At 42.6% G+C, this 15207-nt stretch overlaps 1 protein-coding gene and 1 long non-coding RNA gene across 2 annotated transcripts in view; one reads left to right on the top strand and one right to left on the bottom strand.

The window, feature by feature from the left end:
- The window catches only part of MAGI2 (membrane associated guanylate kinase, WW and PDZ domain containing 2), a 1249850-nt gene that overhangs the window by 590456 nt on the left and 644187 nt on the right, over window positions 1-15207 (bottom strand). The gene's annotated exons all lie outside the window — the stretch shown is intronic.
- LOC109283150 (uncharacterized) overlaps window positions 3409-15207 on the top strand; it is a 125974-nt gene continuing 114175 nt past the window's right edge. The window contains exon 1 of the long non-coding RNA XR_002090227.2: window positions 3409-3497. This is a non-coding gene — a long non-coding RNA (uncharacterized LOC109283150). The remainder of the gene's footprint in view (window positions 3498-15207) is intronic.

Here is a 15207-nt window from a genome sequence, read left to right as displayed (position 1 = left end):
CCTGAGGCAACTCTCGGAGACCATAAAAGCTAAAGAGGCGGTAGTCATGGGGGACCTAAACTACCCAGACATCTGCTGGGAGACGCAGACAGCAAGGACCCATCGCTCACGCAGGTTTCTAACCTGTATACAGGACCTCCACCTGACACAGGAGGTACACGGTCCCACTAGGGGGAATGCCATACTGGATCTGGTATTGGCAACAGGAGATGACATGATAGGGGACCTCCAGATCGGTGGCCATTTGGGAGACAGTGATCACCTTATAATAGAATTCAACATAAGACGTCGAGTGGGTAAGGTAACTAGTAGGGTGAAAGTGCTAGACTTTAGGAAAGCTGATCTCAATGCACTCAGGCGATTAGTCAAGGAAGCACTGCAGAGTAGGAGTTTTGAAGGGATGGGAGCCCAAGAAGGGTGGCTGTGCCTTAAGGAAACGACCCTTCAGGCACAAAGCAAGACGATCCCCGAGCAAGGCAAACGAGGGAAAGGGGCCAGGAGGCTTCCATGGCTGACCAGAGAAATCCAGGGCAGCCTAAGGGCCAAAAGGGGAGCACATAAAACGTGGAAACAGGGAGAGATCACCAAAGATAAATATACCTCCTCTGCTCGTGCTTGTAGAGAGGCAGTTAGGCGGGCCAAAGCTACCAGGGAGCTGAGGATGGCAACCCAAGTAAAAGACAACAAGAAATTGTTTTTTAGATATATTGGGAGTAAAAGGAAGGCCCAGGGAGGAATAGGACCACTGCTAAATGGGCAGAAACAATTGGTGACAGATAGGGGGGACAAGGCTGAACTCCTCAACGAGTTCTTTGCCTCAGTGTTCCTAAGTGAGGGGCACGACAAGTCTCTCACTGGCGTTGTAGAGAGGCAGCAGTAAGGTGCCAGACTACCATGCGTAGATCCTGAGGTGGTGCAGAGTCACTTGGAAGAACTGGATGCCTTTAAATTGGCAGGCCCGGATGGGCTCCATCCGAGGGTGCTGAAGGCACTGGCCGACATCATTGCAGAGCCACTGGCGGGAATATTCGAACACTTGTGGCGCACGGGCCAAGTCCCAGAGGACTGGAAAAGGGCTAACGTGGTCCCTATTTTCAAAAAGGGGAGGAAGGAGGACCTGGGCAACTATAGGCCAGTCAGTCTCACCTCCATCCTTAGTAAAGTCTTTGAAAAAATTATCAAGGCTCACATTTGTGAGAGCCCGGCAGGGCAAATTATGCTGAGGGGAAACCAGCACGGGTTTGTGGCAGGCAGATCGTGCCTGACCAATCTAGTCTCCTTCTATGACCAGGTTACGAAACGCCTGGACACAGGAGGAGGGGTGGATGTCGTATACTTAGACTTCAGGAAGGCCTTCGATACGGTATCCCACCCCATACTGGTGAACAAGTTAAGAGGCTGTGACGTGGATGACTACACAGTCCGGTGGGTGGCGAATTGGCTAGAGGGTCGCACCCAAAGAGTCATGGTAGATGGGTCGGTCTCAACCTGGAAGGGTGTGGGCAGTGGGGTCCCGCAGGGCTCGGTCCTTGGACCGATACTCTTTAATGTCTTCATCAGCGACTTGGACGAGGGAGTCAAATGTACTCTGTCCAAGTTTGCAGATGACACAAAGCTATGGGGAGAAGTGGACACACCGGAGGGCAGGGAACAGCTGCAGGCAGACCTGGATAGGTTGGACAAGTGGGCAGAAAACAACAGGATGCAGTTCAACAAGGAGAAATGCAAAGTGCTGCACCTAGGGAGGAAAAATGTCCAGCATACCTACAGCCTAGGGAATGACCTGCTGGGTGGCACAGAGGTGGAAAGGGATCTTGGAGTCCTAGTGGACTCCAAGATGAACATGAGTCGGCAGTGTGACGAAGCCATCAGAAAAGCCAATGGCACTTTATCGTGCATCAGCAGATGCATGACGAATAGGTCCAAGGAGGTGATACTTCCCCTCTATAGGGCGCTGGTCAGACCGCAGTTGGAGCACTGCGTGCAATTCTGGGCGCCACACTTCAAAAAGGATGTGGATAACCTGGAGAGGGTCCAGAGAAGGGCAACTCGTATGGTCAAGGGCCTGCAGACCAAGCCCTACGAGGAGAGACTAGAGAAACTGGACCTTTTCAGCCTCTGCAAGAGAAGGTTGAGAGGAGACCTTGTGGCTGACTATAAGTTCATCACGGGGGCACAGAAGGGAATTGGTGAGTATTTATTCACCAAGGCGCCCCCGGGGGTTACAAGAAACAATGGCCACAAGCTAGCAGAGAGCAGATTTAGACTGGACATTAGGAAGAACTTCTTCACAGTTCGAGTGGCCAAGGTCTGGAACGGGCTCCCAAGGGGGGTGGTGCTCTCCCCTACCCTGGGGGTCTTCAAGAGGAGGCTAGATAGGCATCTAGCTGGGGTCATCTAGACCCAGCACTCTTTTCTGCTTATGCAGGGGGTCGGACTCGATGATCTATTGAGGTCCCTTCTGACCCTAACATCTATGAATCTATGAATGACCAAACTTAGTTAAATTCATTTCCTTTGATAGAAATCTCAGAGAATTCTACTGACTTCTGCTGGCTCCTCTGGAGTCAATCAGGCAGATAGGACCCTTAGTCCAACTAATGTGAGATCAACTCTGGTACTTTATTACTGAATGTCTTTCAACCAGTGTGCTACTAATGTTCTAAATCAGGACATTGCAGGAGTGTTCACAGTGTTTAAACCCAGGGAAATGTGCTCTTTCCATTTACACTTGGTGATCAAGGTGTTTGTAACATTGGCATTAGCATTTGAAATAGGATTAGACATTTCCTTACATGTTTTCCTCCCAGACAAAAGAATCACAAATGTCCTGCTCTAAACATATTTAAAAAATCTGAATCTGATTTCTGAACTTTTTGATCTCCTGGGACCCTGTGGTCAGCAATCTGTGCCTGAGGCAAAACCAAATTATGGTGATAGGAAAATGTGGGTCTAAGGCATCTATCTACCTGACCAATCTATAGCGTCATTGACCTAAATTAGTGTGGCTGAAAGGATGCTTTGAAGATAAATGGGCTAGGGTAGTCTCTTGGGGACTCCTCTGGTTGTCACAGATTGCTTGTGATTCTGCCCTTTTACATGCTCATGTAGCCCTCCAGGAAATCCTGTCACACTGTAGGGGAGAGGAGGAGAAGGGCCAAGACTGACATTCTGCTAGAATTCACCCTACATCAGAGGGTCCTATCTGCCTGTTTGGTGCTAAACTGTTGCCAGGAGAAGGAGCCAAATGTCTAGGATCTAGCTTAATGTAGCTGAGAATTAGCTTAATTTTGAATGTTAAAGCTTTGCAGGTACTTAGGTCATGTTTAAATATTTATCAGCTCTATTAATAATTAAATAGGCTACTTAATAATTGGCACACACTGCAGTGTTAGACACAGATATATCTTTTGCTCAAAGAGAGCAACAGAAATCATCTCTGCCGCCCTCTTCCCTGGAGCACATCCCTGTAGGATCCCATGGCTACCATCCAACATGTGAATAATACTTTACATTGTTTATTTTTCCTCCCTCCTGATTCCCTTCCTTTGAGAACTGGGATGCATGCTATTTTACTGTTCCTTTTATACCTCTTAGGGCATTGGTTTTCAAACTTTTTCATTTGCAGACCTCTTTGGAAATTCTGAATAGAGGTGCGGACCCTTTGAATTATTAGTGCAGGTATTCACATACTTTTGATTGATAATAGTCATCTTTCACAGTCCTCTTAGATGTAGTCTGCAGCCACCCAGGGGTCTGTGGAACACAGGTTGCAAACCAATGTCATACGGTTAAATTCAACCAAACCCTTGGCTGTTCCTAGATTTTTTTTCTGGTGTGTATATATAGAGAGAGAGATAAGCAAACTCATTTTTGCATGTATGCTCTAATTGATCTATAAGCAGTACCGGCTGCTAGAACAGACACTGTCTGTCTTTTCTGAGATCTCTACAGGACTTTGCAGGATTGATGACTCCAGCTGCAATCATGTACTCTAGCGTAAGGCCAAGCAAACTCCAAGCATGCCTGAATGTAGTATGGGAGAGAAAAAAAAAAAAGAGTGCAGAGAGGTGATAAACCATGTTAGTCTGAAGGCAGGCAGAAGGTAGGACAGGGTGGCAACTTAGAGGGATTGTGAAGAAGAAATGAAGGATAGGAGTCTAAGATTCACATAAACAAGGTTAAATCAACACATTTTGCAATGTAGAGATGATTTCCTAGATGGTCATTCTTGATGTTTGCTGTCCACCAGTAATTACATAGGGTTTATCACACGAGTAATGGATGCAATGGCAGAGCAGTTACAATGTCTTGTTATGAGTATTCTGCTTGCTCAGTTGGGTAGTCATAGGCAGTCTGATGTGACTACATCCCTCCTTTGTGTGTCATTAATACAGAAACTAGGATGCCTTCTCACCATGCTAGTCCAATGGGTCATCTAGAATCAAGCTGGCCTTTGATCCTGACATTTTTTGATAATATGACAATCACTGAGAAATTTTCAGGAATAGTTACTTTCTTTTTACACTGAATTATATTAGCATAAGGAAAAGAGTACAATCCATGAGGCTATTTTGTTTGTCTCTCTATGATTCACTGAAGAGATGCTGTCCAGAACCATCTACAGGCCCTCCTGCCAGGCTTTCTGCTTCAGAGGCACAATTATCTTTAATCCTTCAGAGGATTAATGGTAGAGAAAGATCTGCGTCCACTGAATACAATTGAAAGTTTTCCATTGACTTAAATAAGGGCCTATATCCATTTAAAGATTATCCGTAACCTGCTCTAATGCTGTCTATTTAATGGGTTGTACAATGGATATAATTTCATATACGTTCATATAAAAAACGCTGACAATGATGTTAAATGTAAAATTGTGACTTCACACACCAAACAGAGTTTTTGCCACCTTCCTTTGTATCTTCACACAAAAGGTAACAATGACATACATATTCATTGATTCTGAAAGCATTCCAAGTTCTTCTGCTTTGAAATAGTGATTTCAATACAAATACTTTAACAGATTGTATTTTATGTATATGTCTCTTTATGACACGAGGAACTACATTTTAATGTGGAAAAACTCTGCTCTGGGTAATTTGCATCCTTATGTCCTATTATAGATTTTCCTATTTGGATTTCCATCTGGTCTCCAATACCTTTTTGAGTTTGTTATTTCTTTATTGAGATCATCTTGGTTTGCACACCTAAAATTTGATTACTATTTGAAATTAGCAGTACTGACTTCCCTATCCATAAATTCCATAGTCTCAACCCTGCAGCTTCACAATAAATACTGCATAGGTAATTGTGCTTCAGATGACTAAAGCAGCAGAAGTGAAATAGTCCAATTCCAATGAACCTAAAAGTAGGAGAGCACAGCTCATCCTAACCCCCATTTCTTAATCATCAACTAAAAGACAGTATGGGTCAGTGGAGAAAGCAAGACCAAGATCCAGAAGCAACTGATCTCTAACCCTGTTTTCGTCACTGACTTGCAACCTAACTGTCGGCAGGAAAATCTGCGTATTTGTCTCCCTACTGGAGGAATAAACAACTTCTCTTGAGTGCTGGGGCAATTAACCATGCATAATTACTAATAGAAATAATTTAATGCACCTTTTTTGTACAGCCTATGGCATATCCAAATGCACATTGTAACAGCTTGTTTAATAAATGGTGATTGAACTAGACTAGCAAGCACATCTACCTTACTTTACCTTACCTGGATTAAGGTTGTTGATGTAAAGAAACTTAAAAAAACATGTGACATGACACTAGAAGAGTCTAAGTATCAGGATCTATTGTTTCAGGCAACCAAGTCCTAAAATCACTTTCACAAACTTTTCAAAATCTACTAAAACTAATTAAGTTGTTGCCCCCATTATTCCTAATGGAAGACTGTTCCAGTACTTCCCTTTGCTGATTGTGAGAATACAGCCTAATTTCCTGCCTAAATCCTTTCACTGCCAGTTGATGTACATTTGTTCTTGGGCCAGCAATGTCCTCTAGTTAAACAGCCCTCTTTCCCTCCCTTGCATTCCCCCAGGGTGCTTACTCTCTCTAAATACAACAGGGGGATAATGACTTCCTCTCTGTCCATTCTTTTTGCTATGCCAAATACTGCAAGATTTTAGCCTCCTCTTGTCAGAAAGGTACTCTACTACTCGGATGATCCTGGAAGCTCTTATTTTCATCTTTCCAGCTTGAATTAATCTTCCTTGAATATGTGTGAGACCAGAACTGCACGTGGTATTCCTGATGAGATCTCACCGGCACTTTTTCTGTTATGATCTGCCTTTGGTAAATCCATGTTAGTTTTTTCCCATTTTCATTGTACCACTTTTTATTTTTAATTATTCTTCCCTTCAAAATTGTTCTATAGACTTATCTTTTGAGGTTAAACTACTGGGCCTATATTTGCCCAGATCACCTTTTACCTCCTTTCTTTATCAAGATACCATATTTGTTATTCTTCAGTCAGATAAAATCACTGCTTGATAAAATTTTTAAAAATCCTTGGTCCCACACACAGCATTACAATTTCAAAGTGTCAGTTCTTTCACATTTTGGGATAGATATTATCTCCCAACCTGAACACACAATTTTATGAGTTTTGCTTCTACCTCATCTGTGGTGATTTCCATTTCCCACTAACATTTTCATTTGTCATTTGCCCTGCCTTTGCACCGTGTTCAATACCAACATCTTTATTGAAAACTGAAACAAAATATTCATTTGGTTTTGAGTCAGATCAAGATTACGTCCCCTGTCCTCAATGTATAGATTGAAGCACTATTTCTTCTTTTCTTCATTTCCATGAGTAAATGGACCTTTAAATTTCCATCTGGCTCTCACTTTTTCCTTATACATAGTGCCTTCACTGAAAGCAAGACTTCTTAAGCCTCCTCCTTTTGTTGGTATAATAACTATTTGGTGGGAAATTAAAAGTATATTTCCTATCACCTCCACAAATAACTGCACCTTGCCATTGTAAACAGGGAGGAGAGATGGTTGAGTGGGCAAAAGTACAAACCCAAAACCTGGGAGACTCAATTCCCAACTCTACCACTAACATTGTGCATGAACTCAAGCAACTGACTTAGTCTTCCTCTGTAAGATCCAAGGAGGAAGTGTCCATTATCACTTTTGATCCAAAAAAAATGACTTAATTTTTAGCATCATCTGTTCTTTCTCTGTGATAACACTACAGAGGTCTCAGTATATCCAAATCCAAAAATTAGGAGTCTATAGCAAATCATTTTTGATGTCTAATTCTTCTCTAGTAGAACTGCCTTTACTTTTTTGCTCCCAAAAATCAGTAAGCCACAGAAGCCATTTTATCCATGTTATTCCTTCTCACTTGTTTACAGCCTCTCATTAACATATAGTACTTCCCATCATCTTTTTTACCGTTATTTTTTTCCTTCTAAAACAGAGCATATCCTTTAATACTTGTGGTCCAGCCACAACTGCTCTTTCTACACATTTCTCTTATCTTACAATATCTGCCTTGGCATCCTGCAACAGTAGTCCTAGTTCCTAGATTTTGTTAGAGTATCCTTACACGAGTGCACAAACATTACAGCAGTTCTCCTTCAGTTTTCTAGATAGAATGGGTATAGTCTTTCATTCATTAATTGTATTGCTTCCCTCACACTCGCGACTGCTGTAAATAGTAATTTTACTTCTTACTGGGCATGTCTACACATCCATTAGTGCACGGTGGTTCCTCAGCATTCAGTTGAGTACCTGTAATAACAAGTACTCAACTAAATGCACAGTAACCAGTGCTACTGCACAGTAGTGCTGGCACGTGTTTTTTTCTGACGCTAATACACAGTAGACGAATTCTACAGTGGATTAGTGCATTAGCACCGCTTTTGTTGTGACATGCTAATGCACAGTAAACTTAATCCACTGTGCATTTAGTGTCTTGTGTAGACATATCCACTTTCTCTTTGTTTCCCACCCCTCTACCCACTGGCATTTCTCCATGCAGTGTTGTGCTCCCCATTTATTTGATTTCCCTCTTAATTTGTATTAAAACTAGAAAACTTTCTCCAACTTCCTCTGCCTTGTGCTTTATTTCTTATTTTAAAAACTCTTTGTACCCAGCTTTAATCCTGAACACACCATGTCCTCTGGAGAAGTCCACTGACTAGAGTCCTCTTTCCACAATTGCTTCAGACTAGCTGGCATCCTAAAATGTCTCTCAGAGTACCAATTCCTGGGCCATCTGTTGACCTTCATTATCTTACAGTATCTTTCCCTTCGTTTCCTGAATTTAACTGAAGAGCATCTGTATCCTCCAGTTCTTTGAGCATTTTCCCCAGCCTGGCAGTCACTTTTGATCTGTTCCGGTGAGACTTGAACAGAATCCAATAATTTAGCTGAGGTAAAGAAGTACACAAAGGTCATGCCTCAATTAAACTAAATTATATGTTGTTTAAAGTCAATAATCCATTTCTCATTTAACAGTCAGAGACGTTATCATCAATCTGTGCTACTGTTCCACTGTTATTTATTACACTGAATCAGTACAGATGAGGCTCTCTCTAAAAATAATGGCTTATTATTGCAAACAATGCAAAACCTTTAGCTGAACTTGGATCCTTAGGCATGAAGAAGCTTAAGATACAAAAACTCTGACCTAAACACAAGTAAGTTCTTTACATAAATAAGCAAGATATTATACCCAACACATTATAGGAGGTGAAATTAGACAAGCACTTACATAAATTTACTGCAGAATAAATTAGCTAAACCACCATGAAAACTACAGACGAACAAAGCCTTTAATAAGAGGGAAGTTGGTTTTGTGGTAAAGGTGCTGACTGTGCCTTAGCTGATCTGGACCCACTTTAGAGCTGTCTTAGGTCTCCTGTGTGACCTTGGGCAACATTTGATCAATTATGACTTAATCTGTAGCTTTGCCTGTTTAGACTGCAAACTCCTCCAGGCAGGACTGTCTCTTTAAAAGTATATGTACAGTGCCCAAATCGATCCCGATCACTACAGGGATGTAAAGAACAAAATATCATTTAGTAATTTTTCAGAAGCAGAGGCTTAAAACAAAAATCCTCCAAAGCTCAAATAAACATGAGAAAAGGCCTGTTTAATTTTTGAGAATACAGTATTCATATTGATCAAATATTTCTGAAAGCTAAAACATGGTCATCTTGTAACATTTAACATTTTGTAAAGGAATTGTTTTAGAACAACTGGCAAACACACAGCCTGGCAACTACTCTGCATTACTTGTAAGCCCTAGACGTTTTTGCCCACTTTTCTCCATTGGCTTAAAAATCTGATTTTTAGTCCAATTTACAGCCAGACTGCACTGAGGTAAATGAATGATACCGCTTTGATAGAGAAAATACATCTCACATCTTTGCTTTGAATGAGCCTATGTGAAAGGCACATACTGAGGGGACTTTGACATTCTAGACATGTTTCTACTCATTCTTTATATATAAAAGATATAATGCTCTTAGGTGCATGCGTGTCACATTGCAGTTTAGCACTGCAATACTTCTCAGCCACATTCACCCACTCTGCCTCCATTAAAGCAGTCTTTTTAAAATAAACTTGATCTAAAGAAGACACTCCTGGTACACTTGGACACTTCCTCCATCCCACAGCTGCAGTGGCCGCACTGACCCCAATCCATCATATAATGTATCAACCTGAAAGGGGGATATCTAGCCAACATGTCTCCAGAGGTCCTTAATCTCTCACAGAAGTCCGGCATGTCTGTCCACAGATGTCTATGTAGGGTGTTTCAGAAGTTGCTTCTGAGCAAATTGGGACTCTCTTGTATTGGATGAGATCCCTGTATAGTTGTGTTTGGCATGAACAATTAATACATGGTGTTCAACCTGCAAGCGCAAGCAATAACTGTAGGAAAATCTGCTAGTTTGTTTTCTCTGTTTCTATCTGGTCTCTTAGAGCAAAGCAGACTTAAAGGTTGGATCCAGATGTACAGGCATGTGTGGTATATGGCACCGTAAACCTCTTTGCGGCACTACAAACTACATATGTTACATGTTAAAACATGTGCGGCACTGCTAATTAGCAGCACTGGGTCAAAATTTGCTACTGCGATTTCCAGCAAAAAAAAGCCCCCCAAAAACCCTGAAAAAAATGTGGCACAAACCACACCAAAGTGCTATGTGCTGGGACATACATGGAGATGTCTCCCCTGTCTCTGTGCACCGTGATGCCCCCATGCTGAGGCACCCTATGCCCCAACCAGCCACTCCCTGGCTAGCTGGGGTGCAGCATGCCTCGAGATGACAGAGCAGGCAGCTCTGGGCTGGCTGCTCCCCTGTCTCTGCATGTCTCAGCACGGGAGCTCCTCTGCAGAGCCCCTGCTCTAAGGCATGTGCAACCTCCATGCCGAGGTGCTCTGCGGAGCAGCTGGCTGGGGCTCAGTGTGCCTCAAGGTCAGGGAGCAGCCTGCTCCCCTGTTTCAAGGCATGCTGTGTCCCAGCCAGCTGCTTTGTGGGTGGCTGGGGCCCAGGCAACACTGTGCCCCAGGCAACACTCCCCCTGCAGCACATGGAGCAGCAGGACAATGTGCCCCACTGCAAACTGCATGAGGAGGGGTGTGCACAGGAGCATAAAATATCAACAAAAATTCGTGCCAATACCATTTGTGCTGCTGCAAATGCATGCCCCCGCTCGTGTGGATGCAGCCAAAGAGGGGCAATGATAAGAATCAATAGTTGGGTTCTAGGAATCTAGATTTCCTTTTGCAAAATGCTTTGCAATAGCACATTCAGCAAAAACCTAAACATCTTCCAACACTGAATTAAAGAGGTATTGTATCTAATGGTTAGAGCTCCTGGTCCAAATCCTCTAATGCTCTATTACCATCAATGTAATTACAACAATTCAGATCACCTACAAATCTGGCATTATAAATCTTATAAATGGCACATGGGACATACAGTGATTGTGCTCCACACGCTCCATCTCCACTGCTTGTCCCAAGGAAGGGACCCTATTTTGTCTTGGGATAACTCCTTATCCCCACAAGTATCATCTCCTCTACCCTTATACTGCACCTCACAGCTGCAGCCAACTCTAGGTAGCTCCCCTGGGGATATGAAAGAATTTTAGGCCTCCCTTTCCATAGGATGGGTTAGCCTGGAATATTACTTTCCCAGAGACACTTTATCACAGGCAATCAGTAAGGAGACAAAACAACATAAGGATTTATTATGCGGGAGAAGTTAATTATACAAGAAAAACTGACCATAAGTTTGAAAACAGAAAAAGGTAAGTTACATTTCTTACCCTCTCTTTTGACTACCATCTAGTCCTTCAGAGACCTGCTAGTATTTTCAGAGATCAGTCATCCTGCTGAACATGCCAGCACTGAATGTTGGGGACCTGACTCCCACCTAGCTCTGGGATTATCCCAAGACCCCTCTTACCATACAGATAGCCCTTAAAATAGCACCAAGACAGCACTCCCTCCCCACCACCATCAGCATTGCCCATATTGCTCCTGAGTCTCAGAATTCTCCACAAAATTCTCTTTGGCACACCTGGCATTCCTCAGGGCCAGGGGTTTTTCACTCAGATGCCTTTGCTATTGTGTCGCTGTTTTTCACATTACAAGCAGACAATAACTCAGGTGCCCATCCCACCAGTGGTCCTTCTTTCTGTGATTGGAAGTTGCAATTGTCCTTGCCCTGGAACACAATGGCAGGACATATTTAATAGTTACACCTACTTCCTTTTTCTTAAGCATGCATCCCTCAGTTCCTTTGATTAAACCATGACCAAAAACATTAAGATATGTAGAGACATAACATACATTATACAGCGATAAAATCAACATAAATAGATATATCATAACATTGGCTTTTCAGTGAGACCACACACACCACGTTAGTATAATAAGCACAAAATATGCTTGATACCCCATGAGCCCCCCACGATTTGGTGGGGCTCTTTAGACCATAAAACACTAACAGAGGAGTATATATCCTTCTTCCTTCCTTACAAGGTGGGCTGTAAAAAGTGATGGGACTCCTCAAGATAAAAAAAGAATACAACCTCTCATGATTGTGTCTTAATTTAGGTAGTAAAATAATGATATGAGAAATAGGCCCCATGACAGACATTATTTTAAAGGCTGGATGGGATCTGATGTGGGATCCCAATAACTGTGATTCCTACCAGGCCACAAGTGCATGCAGGAAGCACAACTGTAGGAATCCCACATCAGAGCCCATCACACCATATTGCTGGTGCAAGGGGAACTCAGTCCTGGTGTCCTCCTCCCGCTAGAAGCTCTGATCAGCCATAGGAACGCATGGTGTGTTTTTTGGTTGGTAGCCCTAATTCGGCATTCCTAGCCTTTGGAGCACATGGGAACCTTAAAAGTCTTCAGTGTGCTCCAAAGGGCACACATTCAATTAAAGGCATGATAAGAACCAGCCACAAAGTTATTACACATATTTTGTGAAATAATTTTGTGGCTTATTCCTCCTTTTATCATACCATTAATTGAATGAATGTGTGCCCAAGGTCACTATTTAAGATGTAATTAACCAGTTAATCATGTCTTAAGTGGAATGTCTGTTAGAGGACTTAAAAAATCCCAAGGTACAGGATGGGGAAAATAGCTACTGAATTTAATATTCATATAGTGGACGAATGACAGATACCCTTCATAAGTCTATTGTGCTAAGCAGAATGAAGTCACCAATATTTTATTTAAGCTAATGAAAATGTTGACAGTGCAAGTTTTTGTTTTCCAAAAAGCAGTTAGATAAAGAAATGCTTTTGTCAGGACAAAATATATATATATCAGAATGACTAACTAGTTAACAACTGAAGCATTCAAAGAAAGAGAGACCAACTGAAGGAAAGTGGTTAAAGATAAAAAATTGATAGAACTTGTTTGATAGCGGCTTGTAAATTTACAATTAACCTTCACTTACACTGCCATGCACCTGCTTTATTCCCTAAGGCTGTACATGTATCACTAAGTCTACATTATTCACGTGATTAATGGCAGAAAATATAAGTGATCACCAATATTAAGGACTGCATAATATAGCACTCAGGACCAGATCCTTAGGATAATAACGTGCTTTAACAAGTGATATTATTGTATGCTTTAGTAGAAAAGCTGAACTAAAACTTAAGCAAATGTATTCTGTTTTTTCTAGATATTCTTCGGTGGTAATTATATGTTCTTTGATCATGCATAATTCAAATGCTTAGATATTATTTTGGGGGGGTCTTTGCGTTTGTCCTTGTCCAAGGGAATACAAAGACAAAGAAAGAATGCAGAAACCTTGTTTATAAAAAGCCCCACAGTAATAGGCTGCCCTTTTCTTCTGCCCCCAAGACTCCCCTTCATTTCCTTGATCTCAATAGGTTTATATATGGCATCAGATCACATTTCTTTGGGAAAATCAGGGAAATGCCTGCCATGTTCAAAAAGATTGTAGCCATTCACACAACAAATGATTCATAATCGTTTTGCTGCCTGGTCAATGAAGACTCCCTATTTTTGTAAGCAACCTTGAATATATTCATGTTCATAGCACAACTGGATGCTAGAGGGCTGCAGAATAATAGACTCATATTGTTCATCACTGAATTGTGTGAATGTTTGAAATTGATTTGTTGGTTTTGTTGAACAGACTTGCATTCACTGCTCAACACTGATCAAAGTAGACTGGAATAGGAAAAGGAGCTACAGTATAAGCTTACCACCCACAAAACTTACCTTCCCTGCCAACAATTTATCAGGGTCAATTTTGTGGTACTTTTGACCCTTCTGCCCCTTTCTTCCCACTACAAACAAAATATCTAAAGCAAATATTAGGTCCATGTCTTGCTGACATTCTGGTCACCTTCCATCTGTGTTTATTCACTGCTTTCACATGTCTCAGGTGAGACACCTTCAAGCTAGCTTGGAGCATACAGTGTAACGCTGCAGAACTAGATACCAGCTCATCAGCCTCAAGATGGTCTGTTTTCTGAACTGCAACTATTTCAATCAGGTGTGTCCAATAACCAGAATAAAAGGTGCCTCAAGAAGGCAATATTTTAAGGCCTCCTGTCACCCTGTATTCATCTGGTTGAGACCCAGAGCAATTATCTCTGTGGCTTTTTTCAGTCTCTCCAGCATCTTTTTCATTTGTCATGCAAGGCCATAGGCAGCTAGGTCTGGGGGTCACCAAGGGTCAGGACAAGCAGCCAAGATCCAAAGGGAGCATGTAGAGTCTAAGTATAGGGAAGGTAGGAAGCCAGACACTAGGAGAACTGCATGGGGAACTGAATCAGAGATCCAGAGGATCGAGTAGAGCACGAAGTCAGGAGGCTAGCTGTGTCAGGTATCCAGAAGATTAAACCAGAATTGGGTAGGGAGCCAAAGAGTCGGATTGCATTCAGGATCTGTAGGCAATTTGGGTTGGGTATCCCAGGCTCAAAGCCACAGTCTAATATCATTTGGGGTTTGGGGTAGGCACTGACATTTGGGAATAGAAACCCTGAATTTGTGCAACAGGTTAGACTAGGTACTGCTGCTGATGTTCCACAGTTCTATACAATACTTTAAAGTCAGCCTTAGTCCCTATGTAGAGAAGCAGCCAACAAATCTGGCCTCAACATACCACTTCTGTCTGTACTCCAGACCAGTGGTGCTCTGCTCAACCTTCTGGCTCTGCAGACCACATGAGTCTATGGACTGATCCTGCACCTGGGGTTAGCACATGGGTATGATCCCAGGCACTGGCCTGGTCCCATGTGCCAGATCCAGCTGCATGCTGACCCAACCCTGCATGGCCCCTGCATGCTGGATCTGGCTGCAGTGACCCCAGGTACCACCTCTGCCATGGTACAGTGAACAAACATGCAGGGCCACATCATCCAGCCTGTGGGGCTCTGCACAGGTCCAGAAATTTAGAAGCAGGACAACAGCAATTAACAGTGCCACTGCTACCCTGTCACCAAATTTCAGGCCCTATGGGAGCCCTGCAGGCTAGATCCTATGACTATGGCTGCTGGAAGTTGAGTTCCACTGTGGGATATTTCCTACCTTTACTCTTTTACAGGCTCTTTTCAGTAGAGAACTCAGTATTACTCCTCAGATCCCAGTTACTTTCCAATTAAGAGCCACCCCACAGTCCATATTTTCTCTAACTCTCCTAAGGGACCTTCTAGCCAGGAGCT

Source organism: Alligator mississippiensis, chromosome 4 (genome assembly GCF_030867095.1).
Source record: "Alligator mississippiensis isolate rAllMis1 chromosome 4, rAllMis1, whole genome shotgun sequence".
Classification (NCBI taxonomy): Eukaryota; Metazoa; Chordata; order Crocodylia; family Alligatoridae; genus Alligator; species Alligator mississippiensis.
Note: the sequence above shows the minus strand (reverse complement) of the source record. Positions and strands in the feature narration are given on the sequence as shown.